This window comes from Argopecten irradians, chromosome 6 (assembly GCF_041381155.1).
Source record: "Argopecten irradians isolate NY chromosome 6, Ai_NY, whole genome shotgun sequence".
Classification (NCBI taxonomy): domain Eukaryota; kingdom Metazoa; phylum Mollusca; class Bivalvia; order Pectinida; family Pectinidae; genus Argopecten; species Argopecten irradians.
The window spans coordinates 3,408,251-3,432,908 of NC_091139.1; the positions used below are offsets into that span (position 1 = coordinate 3,408,251).

Below are 24,658 nucleotides of genomic sequence, written 5' to 3' on the forward strand. Positions count from 1 at the left end.
TTTCCGCTATTGCAAAGAGACACAAAATATTTATACCGCAGCCTCCCAATACAGAGATATCCACACACAATATTACGCATAAAAGGGAGGCCGTCCTTATATTGCCTTAGCTGTTAATAGGATGTTACGCCACCCAACCAACCAACCAACAGCGGATGTTATTGAAATGAATTTGAAGTGTATGTTGAATAAGCCAAGCAAATATCGTTCATTTACGAGGAAATGTTGTTTCAACAATAGAATCACCATTACTACGATAAACGAGGAAATATAAAATGCAAACGTCGATGCAAATTCATCGAGGATATAATTGATTTGAAGGATGCATGCGTAATGTTTGTAATGTTATTTTCCCCCAAAGATTTCAAGCATATGATATTACAGGAGTAAACAATGCATGATTTATGAAAAATGGAAGGCAATGAAAATGGCGATACCACCCCTTATTTTTAATAATTGGTGTTTTATTTTTTATACATAGCGTTATATATATTGACTTTATATATTATATTATATATGATCTAATGATGTGCACACCTTTTTTTAAATACTATGCCAAAAATAATTTTCAGCTCTTATTTGTACTTGTGAAATTGAAACCTATGCATTGAAAGTATTGGAATTCTCAAAATGTTTGTTGTATAATTTTCTAACTTTTGGTGGTAAATCACATATTAAAATCTCTTCTTGACGGGTGAGCATGAAAAATACGGCACATATAACTTTAAAGTAAAAACATTTTGAGAATTCCATCAAAATTTTCACAAGAACTGAAAATGATTTTTGGCATGGTATTTACATCCACAGTGTAGTGAAATGAGTACATACGGATAGATTAAGCAGCTTAATTGTGGTCTACAATTTAATTTCACATTAACATACTTTTATAAGGCATCATATATGTTTGTCTGTCTATTAAAATTATTTTCACGGCTTAATTCACCAAACCTGATGATTTTCAATAGCTTGCTGAAGAAAATGTTACATGTCAAAATTTTCGTTCAGTTATGGCACATATAACTTTAAAACATGTTTATCTTATTTGACGCTACCTGATATACATTTAACATATTGTCATTATAAAAAGTGTTAAAGCGTATGAAAGGCCTTGGCAGAAACTATCTTTTAGATTACTTTTACCTGTATAAACAACACTTGATCGTAAACATCCATTAATGAGAGAATTATTCACAAGTTGTACAAGTATTTCTTAAAGGTATGAAATAAGTTTTGGAGAGACTCATGCAACCATTAATTGGTCAATAGTTTTCGGGAAAAAAAGTAAATAAAGCTGGAAAAATGTCTGAAACTTGTCACTGTATTTCGTACGCTGATTACGCGATAACAGGTGTTTATCGGGTACATCAATGTATGAACAGCAATTAAGATGATATTTATGGATACGTTAATATAAATCAACACTCTCTTCAACTAAACGGGGAAGAAACTTGAAAAAGAAATACAAAAAGTTCCTCGACCATCGATTACTTCTGTAGGAGTTCTCGGACACTCGAGACACCTGAACGGATGAGTGTACCTGTATTTACTGTCACCGGCACACCTGTTGATGATTGTACCAGTGTTTACCTGAAGCAGGTGTGACTCTGAAATCGTTCTCATCGTCCTACGGCAATAGATAATGATATATGTAACATATATATATATGGGGTAGGGTTTATATGAGACAGCCCAGTCGACCAAAACGTTCTATATTGTCTCTCAAAATTTCATGCTTAAAGACAAAAATAGCTACAATGTAATACATGTCAAACATTTTAAAATACCTACCTACCCCCACCCCCCTCCCTCCACCCCCACAGCGGGTAGGAGATGAATGGAACAAAAAATATCAAACTATTTTATAGACAAATACAAGCCATGGTCATACATGTACCATATACTAATTGAATTTTGTCAAATGACGGGCCTGACGCTCATGAGATTCGATTTTGTTACGAAATGTACATGTATGTAATAGGATAAAATTTATACAAGGAAATTATTATAGCGTATTGTATTGGCATATTCATTCAGAAAAAAAAATAGGACGAAGAAAAAAAGAAGAGTGACAGATAAGACAATTAATTATTAAGAATTTTTAATACAATTTACATGTATTAGTAGCAAAAAAGATAGAAATGATGTAACCATGCAGGTGTACCAGAATTAAAAAAAAGGTGTGTCTATTTATGAAACGAGACAAGATTAAACAAATTGATATGGACGTAATTGAACACCGTAAACAAATCAGAAATAAGGCAGTCTAAATATACCAGACAACGTGTAAATAAGGGGATGATATCACCGGGAAACCAGACAAAAAAGGGGTAAAAAACTAGGTTTTCTACATACATGCATAAATAGAAGATATACAAGGAATACAAATGAAGTTTATGGTGAGTAACCAAAAATGCAAAACATTCAAAAGTTTAATAAATGATAACGGAAATATTTTATAGTGCAAACTAAACATGACATCCAAGCGAGCTGACGCACATTTGATATTGTATTCACTTAGCATAAGTGTAATTTGATATTATCAAAGTCAACAAAATGCAAAAGGTCAAGTGATAGAAACATTCTGAAGTTAATTCTTGAAGTTGTAAAGTAATAATTTATATAAACTACATAACACAACCGATGAAAAAAACCATTATTGTCTTTAATACTATTGATTGTATTGAATGATGCAAGTGCAAGTAATATCAAATGTAGGTTAGAAACATTGACAGACCGTCAAAAAATGAACAATAACAAAAAGGATACCTCATGTCATGTGACATAAAAAGTAGCCGTAACGTCTCCTGTTATATACCCAGAATAAATGGATCAGGGTCCCACTAAAGACACAGACAATAACATAAGATGATGATAACACATTTTATTTAAACTATTTGTTTATGTTTATCAGATAAGCAACAGTAATTAATTTCGATTTTTTATGATAATCGATTCTTTTTCTTGAGTATATGGGTGTAAGATGAAAAAAAAAACTAAAAAAAATACAGAAATGGAATAAAGTAAAAAAAAAAGCCAATAATCTCATATTCAAACTTCAAAAAAAATAATTCAAAGGCCTTTTAAAAAGTCTAAAAGTTTTAACAAATTGAAAAGTTAAAGTTTGTAGTAATATTGCAAATCTAAGCAGTCTCTTGTTTAATTTGCTAGTCCAGCTCAAAAATGAGTAGCTCCTCAGTTTTGCCTTTCATTCACTTTTGTTATATCAGCAGAGTACTCCAAAGCCCGAGGCTATTAGCTTTATGTCTTGTTACTGTCAAGCTAATGATATAATTTAATTGTAATCATGCATATACATGTTTTAAAACATGAATATTCATGAAAATGATCCAAGTGTAACGAGTCTCCGTGACAAAGCAAATAAATTAACATCTGATTATAACGATACATATACTAACTGAAATCGTTAATTCTGAATGGAAAGAACGCTGGCGCCGGCCTTGGTCCTAAATCACACAAGCTCGTGATGAAGAAAATCAAATATACAGATGAGGTTTTAGCAAAACCCATGAATACCTGTCTTGAGTTAAGCTAACAAAGGGTTTATAAGTATACATATAAAGTAAGTCATATTGTAGGTCTGTGACATTGCAGGATAACTTTAGAGAGATTTAAAATTGAAACGATGAACATTAGCACTTAACAGGAAAATATACTGTAAACAACATTTCTTTCGCGTGTGATTTATTTTTGCGAATTTCGCGATCATGTTAAATCCGCAAACCTTTATCTCCGCGAAAATTTTGCGAAACGGAAATCGCGAATTTTTGTTATAACTTATTTTTATTCAGTTTTCCATATGCAATATACATTACGTAATTATTTCCTTATCATCATCCTGGCTGTTGCCATCCTCATTTTCCTTTAAATCATCAACCATACATGCAAATACTATCTTCATTACATCCTCAAATCATTATCACATCTTCAAACCACATTTATCATTTGAATTCATTCACTCGGTTTTCAATGTATAGCTTTCATCCATTTATTTACACAGCTCTTATATCAGTATCATCTTCACATTCAATCATATTTTCATCTACCTGATACACATCTTTCATATCCAACATTTGATAAAAAGTTAAATCAAATCGCGAAATTAAGAAGCCACGAAAGAAAGTTGCTTCACAGTATAAGCTAACCAAATACGTGTAGTCTTTGGGACAGTGTCAAAATGGGCTTTGTATTGCTAGTAAGAAAAGTGAGATAAGTTTTGAATTTTGAGATCTGTGAAACTAAATCTTGATAGGAAGTATTTCAATTAAAATTTGAAAACTTAGTTATATAAATCAATAGATATCAGTAAAAAATAATGGTTGCGATAAATTTGGGTCATTCTTTCATTGTAATTGATGTCCAATACATAGTGTGATATTCAAATGTAGCAATCACATATCTTGATCTACAGAGGTGGTGACGTTCCGCCCACTTCAGTTCACGTTATAATAGCTTCATACATTTTTGAATGCATCCTTGATGACATACTCTGTCGATTCTACAATCAGTCTGCATAATAAAAACCAAAACTGCTTCTTTATATATATTCTGAAAAGAGAGGTTAAATCTAGTTATTAAAGCCGATTTCCAGTTTCAAAGTGCTCAAAGTTTATTCTTTTGGTAAATCGGACTTTATTTCCATCTGCATCTTTAATTAAAATATCCCCAAAGAGTCTCTGATACGCAGCACTGTTTAGTCGTTTCATTCATTTCGCGGACAGGGGATTTCGCGATATGCTCTACTCGCAGATTGTCAATTTATAATAGTAATAAACTATACAACTTATCTTTCATGCCATACTTTCAATTTTATCTAGGTTCGCGTATATTACTTTATATTACAATGGATATAACATGTATAACACCCTTACACAGTATCAAATAATGGATCTCTCACACATATATGTCATTTTGGTCAATCCTAGAGGAAACATTAATATAGATTAATGTCACAGTCATTTTCATATATGAAATATTTACGAGAAGACGTTAAATATATCAATTATGCGGAAGCCAAATTTCACAATTCTAAAGCCTGTAGTTATATAATTATGATTATAATTATCATCATTATTTAGATATGTTTAACTCCACCAACACATGATTTATACGAAAAAATAAAAACATCGCTTAGTGTTGGGATATAAGTGAGCTTAAATGCGCCTACTTTCAGATAACAAAATCCTCCTCTACAGCTAAGTGTCCACATATTCCACGCCTGAAAAGTAAATATACAGCATATCTATACTATTTTTACATTAGTCCGGCTACAAATAGTAACGATTTCTTCTAACGTGCAGACAGGACGATACTATCGCGTTTCCGGTCCGGACCCTCACCGAAATTTAGTCTGACAGGAAGTGTCGTCGGGAGTGACGTGAATGGAGATGAGGAGAAAGATTGTTGTCTTGATAAGAATACCATTTGGTAGAGTTGTACAATCCCATGCAATATGACAGTTAATAGAGCTCGTGACTTGCACATTACCAATCCGCGTGCGAGGTGACTAGGTACCGTATTATCAGTTCTAGATCCACAGAATTGTAAGATATAGGATGTAACGCCCTGAAAAAAAAAACCAAAACAGATAGATTCTTATACTTTAAACTGCATTATTTTCGCGATGTAAATTCTTCGCGTTATTTCGCGAAAGAGTCACAATGCGAGCACAAATGTTTCGCGAACAATTCTATAAAACAATCTTTGAACATTGGCAGCCTTTGGCTTGTACTTTGTAACCCTAAATCTATACTCAAACATCGTTTATTATGTTTGTTATGAATACATTGACGAAGACGCAAAATATACAATATGCCAAAACAAAATTGTTTACAGTAATAATGTGATGCGAAAATTATACTAGTAATTCAAAAATGTCACAACAAAATACGTGATTTGAGGGTTTTATTTTTAGTTTTTGCTAATCGAAATTTGAATGATTTTCAAGACCGCTTAATTTGCTAAACCTATTCGTCAATGAAAATTTCACATCTAACCATCTTAAAGTTTCAAGTATGCGCGCATATTCTTCACCATAATTAATGACCAATATTTTAATAACTGTAAACTTACATTAACAAACTGTTATCACACTAAGTAATCCACATTCTCTGATGTTATTTGCTCCGTTTCATTATTATCTTCACGATAAATCTCTCACATATAGTTTCATATATATGTCAAAATAGTTGACATCAGTCCTTCAAAAGGACACACAGATAAGATAGATGCTACTCAGAATTTTTAATATTAAGAAATTCACACCATATAAAATATCCTCAATATATATCATTACACATTATCATACAAATTGCTGCTAAGATGGCGACCACTTTTTTGGGGAATGTTTTACGAGGTAATGAACGCATTATTTACACTAAGAGCAGTTCGTATGGCTATGAAGTGAGCAGGACTTCACACCGCCATGTCTGACACTTCGTTGACGTTTATGGTACGATGAAACATACATCATTGTCACAGTGTGGTAGTATTGCAGAAAGTCCGCTGAAGTCCCAACATCTGATACTTTAACAATAAACACATCAGCCCTTGATCCATCACCATACATCACATGATCATCAACATGTCGGAATATCGATAGGTCACATGATGTATGTTTGCATTTTCTTTCAAAAGAAAACATCGCTAAAGTGTGGCTCTGCGTAGATAACATATTATATTAGAATTCTGACGAGAAATTGTTTTTGTTACTTTAGGTATAGTGGCCAGTCTAGGTAAAGAGTACCCTTTGTAACGCATCTACTAAAAGTTCACAGATATTATCTATAATTGTGACAAAAATAAGTGTTTCAGAACTCGCATTTCTAACGTAGGGTCAAAACTGTTTTGACAAATTTCATTGATTGACTCTCTGATCAACCCAGTAATTTGATATATAATAGTTATATAAACATATATAATGTAAAGCTCAATTAAGACTATGTCTCTTGTAACGGTGAAATAAATACAAAACAAGCCTTGTGATAAACTTTAACGTATTCGCGATTCTGGTCTATCGTTTAAAACTGTATTGAACTAAAGAAAGTTATGTCTTAAAATAATATTATCTGCTAACTGTATGTTCATAGTTGTGTAGTTTATTTGTAGCTCGATCCGTAATATATTGTTCTAGTATAAATCATGGATTAAAATGCAATCAACAGAAAAGCATTTAATAATACGATATTATACGATCCCATCCCTGTCAAACATTGATAAAAGCATTAATTTAGAGGATAAAATCATAGGATATTTAGTTAGAAAATCTTTTGGAATCCGATTCCATAGTACTCTTAATTGCCCCAATATGTCTGTCAGTCATATGTTAACATCAAGTATGGTAATGTTGACTGAATAAATTTACCCATAACACCACCTACGAGAACAGATATAGAAACATTTTTGATGAAATCTTGCCTTGATGAATAGTCGAACTCACGTAGGCGGTGAAACAGTGTAATTTTACACTTCACCCACGTTGTGTCCTTACGCGCGCACCTGGTCGTCGTCAGAATTGATCATAGCAAATATCAGCCGAATACAGAAATAGACATGATGTGCTGTATGTGTGAATGACGTCAGGATCACTGTCCTTATTCATTCAGAGACATTTATAAAGGATGAACTGGACAGATCATCTGAACGTGCTGTGAAATATAATACTTCGTGTTGATGTTGTTAATTCGCTGACAGAAGGATAACGTATTCCAATGTCAGACATGACAAACAATAAATCTAAATCTGGTTTGGATAATTAATGGGAGAATTCCAGGAAATAAAATGTATTTTATTGATACACTAAGTACAATAATGTACAAAATTTTAGAGGATAACACCATGGTACAGTCATCACCGATTCTAGGTCCAAAGGTAATGTTAAGAAGTGAAACGGTTCAGGAAGCGTATCAAAAACCTGAGTTATTATCGCGTTAAAGAACAGGTTACGCATCGCTGCATTAAGAAGAATTTTGGAAAATTTATCGCCCCCAAAAGTCACAAGAATATGTAAAATAGACTAATGTGACTTTGAATCGAGAAAAATCACGAAAAAATAAGGCATGAAAACGGGAAATGAAGTTGTCGCGACATATTGGTAAGGAGACTGCCCACCAGTCTCTAGAATATTAAAAACAAAATCACTGAAGTTTGGCTTGATTATTTTTGTCTCTACTACATGCCTAATTCTAAGTTTCAAACTACAGGGGAGAAAGACATTTCAGTAGTAGTACAAATCAACCGAAGAGTCTATACAGAGCTTGCGTTCTCTCTGTAAAAATGTTTCATTTAATCGTATTGTATGCTTGACACGTCTGTTTCTAAGATAAAAAGTTGAAAGCTACATACAAATGTTACTAATAATATATTTTACATATATGTATCATCTGAATTTTGTTGTTGTCACTGTCTTGAATTTCCCATAAACCTGATCTGATACTTAAACCGACACGATGTACACATTATCATTTTCATGACAAAATTTTATTCCGAGCATGTAATGTAAGTAACTAGTGTAAATGGGTATTAGATGCACTTTAGATAATAGAACACAATAGAACAATAAATACATTAAACAATCGACCAGCGTAATTCTAACTTCTGTAATGTGTAAAAAAAAGTTACAAAATCTCTTTAGACCAAAAACGTGATCTTTGTAATTTCTTAAGTTTCTTCATTTTCTTTGATGTGTATTTTTCATTTGGAATTCTTTTCGAATCCGTCATGACAATCGAAATAAGAGAAAACAAAAACAATTATCATGGCCTCATATAAAGATTTCACGAGAAAGATATATGAGTAAGTGGAGGGTTTATCGAGTGTGTTTTCACTTTAAAGTACATCCACACCCCTAGCATTCAGTTTATTCGAACATGTTACATAAAGTATCATTAGCTTTTCTTACAGTGTAAGATATGTTTCTTATGATACAGATCTAAATAAAATTTTGTTTCATGCAAAATGTTTGTGAATTTGCATTTTATAATATGTTTTCTTTCTTTTAGAAATAATCCTAGAATGAGTTGTGTTGACTTTCGTAAACCTGACAAGCCTTAGCTTAGACCCAGTAACATTATATTGTCCCATCGTTAACAATATAAATACCTCGTCGGCTCCAGGCTAAACAATACAAACTATTTACCATATTGTGATTTTCCAACATAAGAAATTTATACCACAATCAGCGTTTTGTTTGATGTGTGATCCTGCCCGACACAGACTAGCGTGAGGCGACGCACAGAAATCGTGACATCACTCATAAGGAGCCCACAATGTTTCTAAACATCAAATATGGACTATTTAATTTCAACTTGAAAGTTGTCATATTATCAACTATGTGTATCGCTTACACTCTAGAGGGCCACACGTGCGTTCTGGGCATTGACGGTCACACCTCGTTACGCGTCTGTCTGTGGTTCGAAAAGATATAGCCCTACTCAAGTCCCATATAAGCGCAGTCATGAAATAAGAAATATTGAAAATAATTAAGGAAACTTACACATATATAAATTCACGTCTTCATTAGCCATGCACTTTGTATCGGTAGGCTTTTAAAGAGACAATTCACTCAGGCTAATTCTTTTACATTACCAAAAAGCAAAATATAGCATAAATGTATTGTTCTACATTTCTTATGAAACATATAACGTAAAACATTGACAAATTCCACGACATTGTTAAGTATTTTGATTAATATCGTTGAAATTTCAAATCGTTGATCAATACAATTAAGCAGGTACATTATTGACGCTGTACCCATACTCGAGCCAAAGTCATGCACGTTAAACAAATGAACTATGTAACCACTGAGAAGGTGATAAAATGATTTTTAGGTAAGACAATGCACCTAATAAGGTAAACACACTACTGTCAGAGCGATTTGAGCAGTTCTAGACAAAAGTTGAATTATTCTACGAGCAAGGGACAGGGTTCGGCATACAAGAAGTTTGACCACAGTGTGTAATGGCGGACAGCGAGCGAGTTTGAACATTTCACACACATGTCGCCACCGTGGGCTTTTCAGGCATATCACAGTAAACCCGACTGATTTAATTTACATTAGAACTGGTTTTTTTCCGATATATGTACAAATTTTAATGTTCTCTTAGACTGAATTGCCCCTTTAAATATATTCACATTTGAATTCATTTTGAAGTTGACCGAATAATTGCAACAATATCAATAGTATTGAAAACTAAGACCAGTTCAGAATCCTCGTGTAATTAGTAAGCTTATTACTTTTATCAGCAAAACATAAAGTGTTTTTTAAACCAAACCATCAATTGTATATTGGTCTTAATTAGTATGTATCAGGGATGTGGGAAGGTTGGGATATCACATATACAGTAGTAACAGTACAGGGGGTATACCCCTCGGACTAGTAGCTTCCATTTACATACTCTGGCCCTATTTACATTCTTGTTTGTTTATTTACAACTGCTTGTCACTACAACAAGTTCACTTAATACGCAAACACACTACCTAGTGCAGTATGACATCGTATCTATGAGTCAATAATAGTGGTGTGTCCATGACGTCCACACGATGAAGAAATTGTACTTACTCTGAGAGTGTCATCCACATTATAATGGACCATTGAGGGAATCTCAAACTGAAATATTGTCAATTAAAAGACGAACAGATTTGTGTTAAATCTCCGTAAGCTGTTTGTTCGTGGAGTCTTAATAAAATGACAATGCACGTCGTTTATTATTTTATACAGACGTCAACATCACCCAAGGACTAATGATCTTAACTTCTTAGTAAAAACAAAGTGTCAATCTATTTGGACAGTAATAAAGTATTTCCCGAACGTCCCAAGACCAATGATACCAGGGACGCTGCCATCCAACAAAACCATGTAATGACCATAATGTCAATTTCACAAAATTTACTATATAAACTTAGAGTTTAGGATTTCTCCCATGATTCATCCTTTAGACCAGTAATCTGATGATGGGACAAAAAATACATGACTGATAAGCAAATAAATAAAAAATGACTAGATAGTAAATTGACAAGTATATTTTGTATACATTTGCCACGAAAATGGAGTACAACCATTCTCGATGTTCCGGGGGTTACTATCGCTGACTTTATATCTACCCCACCACAGTACATCCAACTGGATGGAGCCGTGTATCGATGAGGTGCACATACAGAAGATGTGCTTACTCAGAGTGTTTTATCCCCATTGTAATGGACCATTGAGGAATTATTAATTACAAGACAAATATATTTTCGTTCGCCAGATATTTTTATTTTTTATTTTTTAAAACATAAGGGAAGGCTGGCTTGCGAAGTAAAGAATAAAATCATCCTTGTCTGCTTTCTGATGATAAAACATTCACAATGTAATAATAACGAAATATTACAGTCAATGATAGGAATATGAGTGCCTCTGAATTCTACAAACTAAATGAAGCTGTTTGGGGCAGCGAAACTCCAAATCCGAATTTGTTTATCTCGCTTCTTGTAAAACAAAAGGCTTTATCTCATGAGTCTGTGTCTTTCAATACATTTGATTTTATCTATCAATAAGATCGAATTACTTTGTATAAGCAATTTATCCCCATTTGGTATATATTTTCAATGATATACCATTTCGTTCATTTCCCAAAATAATATTCAATAAGCTTTCTTTATTTGTAAGTTTCTTTTCAATATGTTATAAATAACCATATTTATATTTTATCCATATTCATTAGATCTATTTTTTGGAAATACCACTTTTATGTGTTTTTGCGATTTTATAACCATATGGCATATTTTCAGTGTAATTTATTTTGGAAATTTGCACTGAGTATTGAATGTTATTTTTGTACAGAAATATCCATTGAAATATTATAATTAAAATTTGCATTTTTCAAATAAAAATAAATTAAAACAGTTTTCAGCACAAAACATTTTTGCACAGTTTATAAATATCTTTACCCACTCAGATATCTTGTGATTTACACAGTGCTAACCGCAAGCGATCTGTTGTCGGAGATGGTATCTTTTGGAAAAGAATGCCATTCAGGTAGATCTGTAATTATCCGGCAACCACACACCACAAGGCTTATTGTCTGTGGCATTAATGAACAGATATTTAAACTTTAAAATTTATTTAAATGGTCAACAACTGTTTTTCTGAGATTTTTTAATTGTCGAAATTACTTTTTGTTTTGAACTTTTTTTAATCTAATTTTTCAATTAGTACTAGTATACGATATTTTCCAAGGTGCACATTATATTTTTGTGTAAGTAATTGATTAAAAGCCACGTAAGAAAACAGAACGTTGTTCAAGTACATTGTATATATAAAGTAGACCAAATTGAAAACATAGATTTTCGCTGTGATTTAACATTTCGTGTTTTAATGCTAAAATGATTTTAAGTAATAGGGTCTTCAAAAGCAAGTTATGCCATTTATTTCATGACTTTGATGATTTTACAATAAACATTAATAAACCTTAAAAACACTGGATATTTTCAAGCCAAATACGTTTAGTGCCTGTGCTTGAATCTATTTCGCAACAATTTCCATTCCCTAGTTCCTGAATGAATACTTTTTCATCTTTCATTTTTATGTGGATTATTTAATGAAACATTCATGTTTTTTCAGTTTTGGCTTGGTTTTATTTTGTATATGAATAAAAAGTGATTGAAATGAAATTTACCTATTAATTGCAATAATGTACGTTAACTTTGTAAAGCAACATGAACAAAATTGTTTTAATAAGTATTTCGAAAACATTTTTCCAAAACGTATCCATAAGTTTAGAAACGCAATATGAACATGCTTCTTGTGTGATTAATAATGTGTCAGCAAGTTTGAATGGAGTATGAATTAAAATTGGACTAATGTATATACAATTAATCTTAAAGTTATTCCAATAAATGTCAGAAATAATACTCAGATAAAAGAAAAGTGAGCTTCATAACAAGTCGTATTGGACTATCAATATCAAGCTATGCCTTTACAATACAATACTTTATTAGTTTTAAAAACACATAATTGTCTATACTGGTTTGAAATTGATTCGAAAATCTGAATATCTCAATTATAAGATATCAGAACATATCACAATATTGATTACGTAATTCATGAAGCTAACAAGATTATTTTAATTAAGCGTGACTTCATTGTTATATTAGTGTAATTGATAACTATTATAAAAGTGTTGGTTGGCGCCTGTGGTGTGTCATTCGAGACAATTTGGTGTTTTATTATGTCATTTAATATTTCAAATTTGGTATTAATCACAATTAGTCGCTATAAGTAGATAGGCGACAGGATTATGGGAATTATTTTGTACGAACTTGAACTTGTACTTTGAGAACATCCTTACATGGGAATGTTTATTATATCTATTACTTGATTATGATAATGAACACGACCTTGACGGAGGACCTAAGCAATACATGTGCGTTTGCAAATTTGTAAATTTAGTTATACTCGTGATCAACTTTTAAGTTAGTAACTTCATATCAAATCTATTTTCATCAATACCTAATAGACTGTCGAACTGTCGAACATACATAATACTTTGATATGGTTCATCAATTTAAGCTATAAAAAATGTACAATTTAATGTATTGTATTTTATTAATTTAATGATCCAAGTCGTATTCTGTCATTAAACAGATTATGAACAACGTTATTTTAACTAAGAATAATCTCGTCTACCTTCGCATACCAATGGTGTCGTTTTAAAATCTATTAGAATGAAAATCAATAAATTTTGTGTTTGTTGAATGCAATTGACATCGTCACCACCTGAAACTACCAGTAGAACTCTGTGTGGATTGGTAGGTATTGTTTAACATCTAATAGATTGCTGTGCTGTCTTACATTCCTAGACACGGTGCCAATCACGGAAAAGCTAACTCGTCCGCCTATCTCGTCTTTCTTCTTCACCTTAACTATTGTCAAGCACCTGGATATGTCTTGGTTTCAGTATCATCAACTTTACAGCACTACAACGATAAAAACAATTTCAAGCATTAATTGTTGAATAATATCTTACTATATAAATAAATGACCTATACCAAATAAATCCCTCACGTGAAAAATATACGGAATATATTAATTTCTACTGCAAATTTTTTAGAAGAAAATTATAATTTTATAAAATCATGTTAAGCTAGCTAATCATTTAGTTATCGGATACTGGGTAACCGTTTATGATATCAACCCCCAGGTCGGCAAAAAACGCTACGGAGTATCATGGGCAGTTGTATGGAGTTCTACAAGCTCATGACAGGAGCGTTGACCCTAGACAATGTTACTGTTCTTCAGCATAGAGAGGGGCTAGTTTCGATGTGTCGCTGATTTTAGGGACGATATGACATTTGTGGATTTAATATATTATTGTTTACATCGACACACACCTGGCCGGCGCCTGGCTGTCTCGGAGCTGACGTAATGGTATACACCTATGAATAGTGCTTAGTGTTTGCCTATACACGTTTAACCACAGTGGTTTATCGTTAGCCTTAATCGGGCTTTTATTGCATATTGATTTACGTTTGGCTACCGTAAACCGGCGGGGGAGGGGGCAGCCTACGTCGGGCTCCAGTGGAATGTCAGCTAATTACTCCCTGTCTGGTCTGATAGGGGATACACATCAGGTGTCACTCACCAAGTAAAGGTTTTATTAGTGGTGACTTGTCTGTTACACCCGACACTCAGTCGTGATACTGAAATTATTGAACAATGCAGAGTTTTGTTTTCAGAAGAGGCTTCCATTATTTCTGTACTGTTGACTATTACATTTATATCTTACGTATATATCTGCACTGGAATACATATGTTTCTTTGGGTGATGACTTATCATTCTGTTGAATCTCATGTGGTGAAACTGGAATCTAATGCCTCGATAGTTCTTCTGTTCTGGGTTTTCTTTAAATCCGTTTTTCTGTTGTTTGCTCATGTTACACAATATCATCACGGCTTCAAGTACAGATGCTTCCCCTTTATCCTGAAACATTCCTATATCACTGATGTTCCTCCAATTTTCTTTTACATATCATGCCGTTTTTCTTTTTTTTTGTGAGAAACACATGGCTTATGTTTTATATAAAATTATTATTTACCAGAAAAATCCACAGTATTTTATAATAATATATATATAATATTACATCGGTAATTTATTAATAGTCCTTTCACAACCAAGTTGACAATTCAAAATGTTCAATAAAAAAAATTCTCACGGAATGAGAGGATAAATGAATGAAGAAAAACCGTCATAAATTCGAAATTTGCCATGAATTTTGGAAAGCCCCAAATATATTTCGGTTTCATACCACCGTATGACCGACATAACACCAGAATATATATATATATATTTTTTTTAACTATTTCACTTTCATCCTATTTTCAGTATGTTTACAAACAAGAACATTAATCATTCGTGGTGTTATAGTTTGATGTTTAATCACGTAGGCTTGACAAATTATCCACACCCTGTAAATCATGTTTAATTTAATATCACCCTGTTGTCTTTTTTCTCAGAACACGTATTCCATGGATATTACATAGGATCCGGGAACATCTGAAGTACAGCACACCTATCTACGTACCACGTGTTCATTACAAAACACAGCTGATGGCAGCTTTATAATCCAAGAGATAATTTATTAATTCTATTTATTTATACACCTATATATAATTATAAAATTCTGATTAGATACTAAAGCTCACCGTAATATGAAAACAAATTATATTCACATACAGAAAATGAGAAATAAAGCCTACTTTTTTGAAGGTAATAATATTTGTTGTGATTTCAATTAAGAGAAGATGATAATAAAATGATATGAAATATAATCTATATGCATTTAGAATTGCATATGATATTCAATGTTTGTTTGATGCACCTGTTCGTTTCTACACAGGTAAATAAGCATTATACGGGTGGGAGAGGATATTTCACACGTTCATAAAGGTAGAATGTACGAGCTTGAGTACGCTACAATAGTCTCGGTGTCACTTCGCTGATATAGCGTGTCAGTAGCCTTTTATTTACCTGTAGTTCTACACCTGTATTACACCTGTGTGGTTATCACCTGTACCCATCAAAATGTTTTCATAATTTGCTCCCATTGGGATGTAAATTATCCGATCTCAACCTTCTAACAGGTTGGTAAAGGGAGACGTCACATTTTAATTGGGACAAAAGTCTCTCTAACCAGGTGTGGTAAAGGGCTGTGTCAATTAGCGTGTGCCGAGAGCTAACAAGGTTTTACCTGCAGTATTGCCTATTTTTCCCCAATACTGACAAGAATAAATATCGTTTATAAAATAGTGACACGTTTTGTCTTGCCAAAAGCAGCATATCGAGATATTTAAAATACATTTATAAGCACACTAAAAGTGGTTTTATGTAATTCATACGCTTGATTAACCAGGAATAGAGTAAATAGAATGAAAGGGATATGTACTTCATTGTTAATTGACAAGGTTAAACCACAATGGAACTAGAAGACGCCCAAGCAGTAAACATAGATAAGACCAATTCAGAAGCTTCTAAAACACAAACGATGTCATAAGTCCTGATCATTTTTCTTGAGGAATGCATGGAGAAGTTGTCAGTATTTGAAAATGGCATGATAATTGGCGTACAATTATTACTGAGACCATAATATCAGGAATATTACATTTTGTAGTGATAAAGTACGAAATCCTCAATCAAATAATGCGTGTAGGGTACGTAAAATAAGATAATGTAAATTCAACAAATATTACTAATATGGAAAAACATAGAACAAACGTAACTTTACTTTTAGATTTAAACTGATTACACGACAGAAGAGTTGATGATGGCGGATACAAATGGAAATCATTCAATGTCGATCATTACAATGAATTATGATGTAATGGAGATGCATTGTATTGTTAAAACAAAGTATCTTAAGCAAGGAAAAAAGACATATTAAGCGAGACCTGTTTGACATTTCCACGGTATAACAATAATTCTTATCAGATGGATTCTTATGGATACCTTTTCTTTTTGTATTTTTGGGGAGAATACTTTCGTGTATTTTGTAGCAAAGAAGAAATGCGATTTTTATTCATAACACATTTCGAGCACTGCAAATTTACACTTTGTACTTTATCCTTTTGACATAAATTCTGTGTGAATCGATGTATTTTATTGGCTCATATAATTATGCAAAAGACGTGTATGCATTGGGAACACATTACTACTTTTTACTATGATCTTCTTATAAATTATATATGATTGGATACGCTCGTTCCAACGATTAAGAAAATTTCCTGAGTATGTGATTATACTGACAACAGATATAGCATTAATGACCAAAATTTGTGTGTGAATGAAAGTAATTTATTAAAGAAATCTGAAATATATATATGAACATTAGAATTCATCAAAGGGATGTGTTTGTCGGTGAATGTCATGTCACAGTTGTACTCTTACTTACACAGTTATAGTTCTTTTGATCGATCTACACAACCAACAACATACCCATCGATTAATGGAATCTAATCGGGTCAGAGGTCAGGAGCCAATGCCCTTGATGTGTGTTCGCACCTGCGATAAACATAATATATTTATATTCATTAGAAATGAGAAACGAATTGGGGAATTCATAAGGAAATATGCGAGTGTTCCGTATCACCTGTGGAAGAAACAGCTGGGTTTAACTAGACGAAGTTTTCGGTAATGTAATGAATGACTGGATGTGATACACATCTGGTTAGTTCAAAGGCCGCCCTACCTGACACAGGTGCTGGTCTTACCTTCCTGTAAATGTAATGCTGAGGTATAAAGCAGAGAAGATGTCCTTCTTTCGTCAGTGGTAATACTCACCAGGTAATACCTTCCTGTAAATATACTGCTGAGAACTGAGGTATAAAGCAGAGAAGATGTCCTTCTTTCGTCAGTGGTAATACTCACCAGGTCATACCTTCCTAAAAATATACTGCTGAGAACTGAGGTATAGAGCAGAGAAGATGTCCTTCTTTCGTCAGTGATCATACTCCCTGACCATACCTTCCTGTAAATATACTGCTGCGAACTGAGGTAGAGGCTAGAGAAGATGTCCTTCCTCCTTTGTGACCATACATTACCATGTGACCATACTCAACCTGGTCTTAACTTCCTGTAAATATACTGCCGGGAACTGAGATAGAGGCTAGAGGCGATGTCCTTCCCTCCTTAGTGACCATACATTACCTGGTAACCATACTCATACAACTGAGAACTGAGGTATAGGCTAGAGGAGATGTCCTTCTTTCGTCAGTGATCATACTCACTTGGCCATACCTTCCTGTAAATATAATTTTGAGAACCGAGGTATAGGCTAGAGGAGATGTTTTCTTTCCTCAATGATCTTACACATCTGGTCTTACCTTCCTGTAAATACTGTTGAGAACTGAGGTAGAAGAGACATCCTTCTTTCCTCCATTGATCATTCTCAACTTTGATATACATACATATACAGGAATATCTAAGTTTTGTAAAGTGGTCAATATTAAAACCAATGCGGGATAAGGGAAGGTATTATGAATGATAATACAATGGATAATGCAACGAAGTTTTAAGATATAGATAAACAGACCCTATTTATTGTAGTGTGTTCGACTTATCCATGCGGAAGCAAAAAGAACCAATAAATGTAACGGAAAAATCACTTTGTATCTGTTGTATCAGCATATTGAATGAAGAGAAAGAACGAGTTATCGTTCTTGAACGAAATGTTACACGGTTAACCAACACGCTTATAACCGCGATTTGGGTAATAAGGAAACGGTAAGTACGAATTTGCTGAAAATTTGCATGCTGTAAATCTTGGCGTGATCTTTTTTTGGCATAATTTTCATATAAAGAAAGGATAGACAATCACATTCTTTCTAAAAAAATCTCAATTTGTTTCTTTACTTTCCAAAGTGCGAAAAAACTACCTATTATTCACTTGCACCTATTGTGAGTCCACTGCCTTGTATTGACACATAGATACTAGTATATCAAAGATTTAGAAGTTAAGACGAAATTAATGCCTACTTAAAGCCTTATATGAAGACACCCTTTCTGGGATCTTATGCTACAACATGGCAAGAATATGGTTCACAATAAGTAAAATTGTATTTCGCAAAAAAATTAATGACGTTAATTAAGTGGTATTTCAAAATCCGTGTTCCCTTGAATGCTATCGTTTATTCAAAACTCAGAGTTGTGGACGCTGTGCCTGCATATGTAGGTGCATTGACATTCGTCTTTATTAACGTCAAAGTTCATAGTTTTTTTTTTATAACGAAATTTCCTTTTGGACATAGGCAAAACAAATGGATATTATAGCTTCATCAGTGTTTATCACGGTATATTGGCAGCTGATGATACCAACTAACCATTTGCTGCGCTGTAAACAGAAGATTAAGAATGTTTGTACTGTTTGATTCTGTTAACCCTGGCACTAAGAGAAATGGACAGGCCGTTTGATGACCTGTAGATACGTCTAATCGTTAGTGTTTCAGTTCTATGAGTGATAACCAACATGTGCGGAAGCTCTGATACCGAGGTCCTGTTTCGGTTAGAGGATATTTATCATAGAAAATTTGGCAAACCATTTAGCACGTATGTCTCTGCGTCATGCCAACAAGTTCGCACTGATGGTAGAGCTGGGGAGCACCTGGTCATGTCAAATTTAGTACGGTGAAGAGGCTAACGAACTCCCCAGGGGTACCATCATAGCTTCCTTTAGGCCTAGCCTATATGGCCAACCATGGAAGCCAAGCCTAGTTACCGAAACACGTGCAAACGGACGGGGGCACAATATGACGGTTTAATGCACGTTTCATAATGCTAAGGTAACGAAATCCTGATTCCACGACATATGATCATCATAAAGATTGCTTTGTATTTCCGTTTTATAATCCTGGGGCCTATTTACTTAATATCAATGACCTTTATACAATGCTCGTTATGAACATGATGAAGAATGCCACAAAATATCACCAATAATATATATTACTTTCCTCTACTATTAGCATCTACTTACGCGTTTATTACGACGGAAAAGTCATGTTTCGTATACACGACAACAATTTCCGAAAGCATGTTTGTACAAAAACCATTATAACAATTAGAGATGTATCATATCAGAAACTGGATTGAAAATTTAATAGCTAACATGATGCTTCTTCTAGGTCTCCCAAAACATGCACCACGCACTTCCTACACACTTCGCACCGTATACATGGGAAGCCGTCCTTACATTACCATGGCTGTTAATCGGAAGTTAATTAAACAAACAAACAATGGATTTAATATTGTGTCACATAACACCATGTACAACAATTGATCCTGATAGTTACATTGTTTTTTAAAGTAATTCATAATTAGAATTACTTCGCTCGATTTTACCATTTTTTTTTTTGCAAAAGAGAAAACGCGATGAGACCACAAAGGATAGTAAATGAGAGCACCTCAGTCGATCAGTCTGATTTAGTCTGAAACCTATACACCCAAACGTCTAGCAAGAGTCTCTAGTAATTTCGTCTTGTTGGTGTTCCAGAGGTTGTGTATAAATGAAGGAGGAGAAAGTTCTCGCCAAATGTTTCCAAACAATATGCAACAATTGCGAGTGCCTCTGAAGGTATGCTTCAGTGAGATAGCACTATAAAAAGGGTAAAAGTTCGACCATCGCAAAGAGACACAACATGAATATACTGCAGTCTCCCAAATAATCAACGCAGTTCACAAACGGAACACGCTGCATACACGGGACGCCGTTCTTAAATGACACTGACTGTTAATGGCACGTTATTCTAAAGAATTCAGCTAATGTATCTATCAAAAGCGCCGTCTAAACATGACACCTAAGTAGAGTACAGATGATACCGAGAGAGGGATATAATAAATGTTATATAACCTTAAGTGCTGTCTTTTGACGGGGGACAAGACAGCTAGTACAGTTATCTAATGTATGGCTAGAACTGATGACAAGATATTATCAAAAATAAAACTTATCAGAAGACGTGGCGACAATGATATAGCACTTCACCACATAAATACTCTTTATCTATGTAAATGCATCTGAGAATAATTTCAGTTCGGTGTATTCACATCCTTTAGCATTTTATACGTTGAATTGTAGCATGTGTCTGTTTTCGTTTGTAATTTTAATAATTTACCACAATTTGTATTTAATCAAAGTGTGAGGTTTTTCCTTTATAGTTTGTGTAAATCCTTTTTCCCTTCACTTCCACGCTTCTACGTAATGTAATAGTTTCCAACCACACTAGGGAACACTCACTACCACTCTTACAGAGTTAAATATAACACTTGTCGCTCAACTTTTACCACATTCACGCAAATACAACAAGACAAATATAGTATTCATCATTTGATTTTTCAATCAGAACCCTTGTTTGATTAAGTATTCTTATTATTTCGGTAGAAATGTTTTTATATGGTTTAAATGGAAATGAAATGAAAATGATTGATTAAAGCTAGTTTACGTTTTTACTTTCAAACAGGAACGTATTTGTTGTAAACAGAAGTTTTAGATTAAAATCATTGTTTTTTTAATTGATTTAAAAGTGATGGCTTATTCACATTTACCTGATATACTTTTTTATATTAAAATGTCGAACACGATTTCATGGATAAAGCTTTGAAATAAACGTTAATGTATTGAAAGTACAAAACAATCGTTTACTCTTTGTGTGGCTTATATCTGGCGAAGCAAAGCGTTTCAAATACGTCATAATAATCTTTTAAACACCAAATTTGATTACTGAAACCACAAGAAATGCTTCATGTTTTCTTTTATTCCTAAAAACATCTTATAAAATTGGAACATTCTGTCACAAAAGTGATATTCTGGCATGCGAGTGAAGTATCATAATCAAAGAGATTTTTTATTTTCAATTTTGTGTTTTTCTTTCGAAAAAATCTAAGATAAGCACATATATTTGGTCAAAATTAAACTACGGGTATTCTTCATGTGATAGTTTACCTCACAATAAGAAATGAATTGATATCAATTGATTAACATTCTTTGGATTTATTTTTATTAGATTTGGTTTATTTTGCATCGCGACACTTTTTGTTGCGTGTTAGTGAGAACATTCTAAAATAAAACGGAATGCAAACTGCTAATACACAGCATAAAAACATGCATTTATTCTTACTTTAAAAAGGACTGAATTCTGTCATGTATATGCATTATTTATTTTGTTGTCTATATCAGTTTCATATATTGATCATACCTTATATCTTACATCGGCTCCATAGCTCAGTTGGTTAGAGCGCCAGTCTAGTAAACTGGAGGTCGAGGGTTCGACTCCCTCTGGAGCCTTGTTATTCTTTATAATGCATAATGGAGCAATAAATAGAGTTTATCTTCAGGAACATCTGGGTTCCTCTTATGATGCATCTAATGATTTTTTGTTTGTTGTTAACTTTCACTGTTTTTTTTTCTTGCGTTTTGCAATTTTATTTTAGAGCTCGATTATATTGAATTCTTTATATTTCTATACTGGACGTGTCTGACCACCCTCTGATATCAGTTTATAATTCCTTTAATATATCTCTACATATCTCACAAAGATAAATCTCGTAGCCTGCTAACTGGCGGTATACTATTCACTTTCTGATACACTAAAGGTTCCTGTAGAGCATGCCTGGTTGTGGTGCCCAGGTGGACTCCCTAGCCCACTCGAGTGCCGCCAGTGCGTCTCCAACAGACTGCCCCCTATCATACTCAACAGATAGCGGCTCTGAAATACTACCCTCACAGATGTACAGTCAGTTACGAGTCGCTCAGGTGTTCGGCAGCCAGACTGGCGACACTGGTATTATGTAGTCATTTATTCCCACAAGCCTAGTGTTCCGCACGTGTGTACTTGTAGTTGGCTCTCGGGGCCATCAGGTATACTCGGAATTCAAACCTGTGTGTCGGAATTTTAACAATTGAAATTGTGCGGAGACTATTTTTGCTTATTTATCAATATGGATATTTAATGTTTAAACAGCGATTAGAAGCTATAGGATAAACGAAAAATGTGTCTTGGGACTTTTTAAAATATAAAACCTTTTCTGAAAAAGAAAACAAAACGTCTAATTAATAATTTATTAAAAAACAAATATGTCGTAATATTTTTTTTTCATTAAGGAAGAAGTAAAACATAAGAACCACCCCCCCCCCCCCCCCAAAAAAAAAATGGTATGGGAAGAAAACACATCTGACTTTGGCGTCATTAACTTCACATTCCGGTGGAATGGTGCAAATTTGAACTTAATTATGTCTTAATAAAATTACGAGCCATATAATATATGACTGATAAGAAATAACACTAAAATCTGTATCCTAACATAGTTCAGTGAGTTAGGATCTGGTTTATACTAAAATCCAAGCAGAAATAAACTCGACAAAAGGGTTCGGTTAGATAAGATCTAGTTGATACAAATATCCAAGCAGGAATAAACTCGGCACCAGGAACAAAAATCATCTATTTGTTTTAATATTTTATTTCCCCGTCCGTGAAATCTAAGCTGGAATCAAATATAAGCTGATCTATTTACCTGTTAAGTTAGATCAAGATGTCTCTGTTTTACAGACGTTTTCTGATAGCTTACATAGGATAGTAATTTGATTAGACGGTTTTTATTCATTGCTCCAGGTGGGGTAGACGTATAAAATTTTATTTCTCTTTAAATATGGTAACATCCGATATCCCCAGTCATCTGTTTTAATGAAATTTTAAATTGGAAACAAATAGCTATAAGCTATTACGTTACACTTTAGAGATGTTTTTTGACATGTCACTCAGACGACAGGCAAATGCACTGGTATACCTGAAAAAGGATGTAACGACACACAACAGTGTTTACCTATGCTTATGACAGTTTGAGGTATCCAAATAAATGATTTCGTGACATCGGCAAACGATTTAAATCATTATAATATATCAATTCTTGGAAAATCAAGCTTAAAAAATAAAATAAAAATAAGGCAAGTAAAACGAATGACGAATGAAACCTTTGTGCATATTTTAATGCCATTAGTGTAAGGTCATGATTGCATGCCTTTTCATTCTCTATCTTCTTAGCTATCTTACCATGAATTAATTGCTGTGCGTTTCAAAACATGTAATGAATACAAAACGGACGTGTTTTCATTCAGATGATAACTAATTTCAAATAATATTTAAACGTTTGTAAACATGACGAAAATATTCAATACATAGATCTTTAATGCAAAAGGAAATAGCTTTATATATCTTTGACTCTAAAAGATAAGAATTATACTGAATAGTTCTTCAAAATTATGATAACTTTACTGGTTGTGTTTAGATTATAATAACTATACTGATCGATTGTTCTAAAATTACAATGAAATACTTGATCTTAATTGTATTGCAAAATATCTTCTAAATGACTAATAATTATACTGTTTGTATTTTAATGCTCTAATCTTTTTTTTTTCACCTAGCTAAATGTTGAAATAATTGAATTGAATCAAAATGGAATTAAATCATAACGAAATGTATTTCATACAATGTTTCTTTCAATAAATTGATTTTCAAAAAGGCTGAAATATTATCGATTTGCGGTTAAACGACCCAGTTTCCAATGTCTAGTTTTCTTAATCGATGTGGTCTTTATCGATTGTATCTGAATTGTATTGGTTT

The 24,658-nt window shown here is 33.3% G+C and overlaps 1 long non-coding RNA gene and 1 other non-coding gene across 2 annotated transcripts; one reads left to right on the forward strand and one right to left on the reverse strand.

The window, feature by feature from the left end:
- Positions 1–4,247: 4,247 nt before the first annotated feature.
- Positions 4,248–7,678, reverse strand: LOC138324737 (uncharacterized). The gene is made up of 2 exons (XR_011208674.1): positions 7,435–7,678; positions 4,248–5,583 (listed from the first exon to the last, which is right to left on the reverse strand). It is a non-coding gene; the product is annotated as an uncharacterized lncRNA (long non-coding RNA).
- A 14,571-nt stretch (positions 7,679–22,249) lies between these two features.
- Positions 22,250–22,323, forward strand: Trnat-agu (transfer RNA threonine (anticodon AGU)). The gene has a single exon. It is a non-coding gene; the product is annotated as a tRNA-Thr (tRNA).
- Positions 22,324–24,658: the final 2,335 nt, after the last annotated feature.